Consider the following 664-nt stretch of genomic DNA (forward strand, 5'->3'; position numbering starts at 1 on the left):
AAGGAAGTAGAAGGGCCAAGACTGAGCTCAAGCAGTGGCCCTGATCTCTTGCGGTCACAGAAACAGAGCTCGCGGGTGCGTTAGGGGTTGACCCATACGTCGCAGGGCGACAATCCGAAGAAAGTGTCGACGGCGTGCCTTGAGTTTGGCAAACTCAAATCGGAGGTGTCGCTCCACACGCACGTCCACTTCCTTGAGGCTCAACTGCAGATTATGCAGTGGGGAAAGTTTTCGGTGCCGTTGCACCCATCGCTCAAAGAGCGCTTCGTCATTTGTTGCGCTTCTACCAGGGGCAAGCACTATAGGAATTGTCCGCATTGCGGGTACACCAGAGTTACCTCGTTGAGCAGTCAGACGAGTGCGATAAGCTTACGACGGGAAGTTTTGTGGAACCAAGAAACGAGCTCGAAGCTCTTCCGTTTGGCAAGTTCATTTTCCGTTATGACCGGGGCCCCGATGATGTGGACGCGTAACGATCGAGTTACCGCGTTCTTTGCTTCGACAGCGGGATCCGCAGGGCGGAAGCCATATTCCACACGAGGGTCAACGACCGACCGTGGATGGGCATGCAACAGAGCCGCCTTACGGGAAGCTCCCAACTGCTGTTTCTGTGCCTCATCGAGGTCATTGGTGATTACACCACGTTCCTCAGGTGACGAGAAGT

This window comes from Plasmopara halstedii (genome assembly GCF_900000015.1).
Source record: "Plasmopara halstedii genome assembly, contig: Scaffold_555, whole genome shotgun sequence".
NCBI lineage: Eukaryota > Oomycota > Peronosporomycetes > Peronosporales > Peronosporaceae > Plasmopara > Plasmopara halstedii.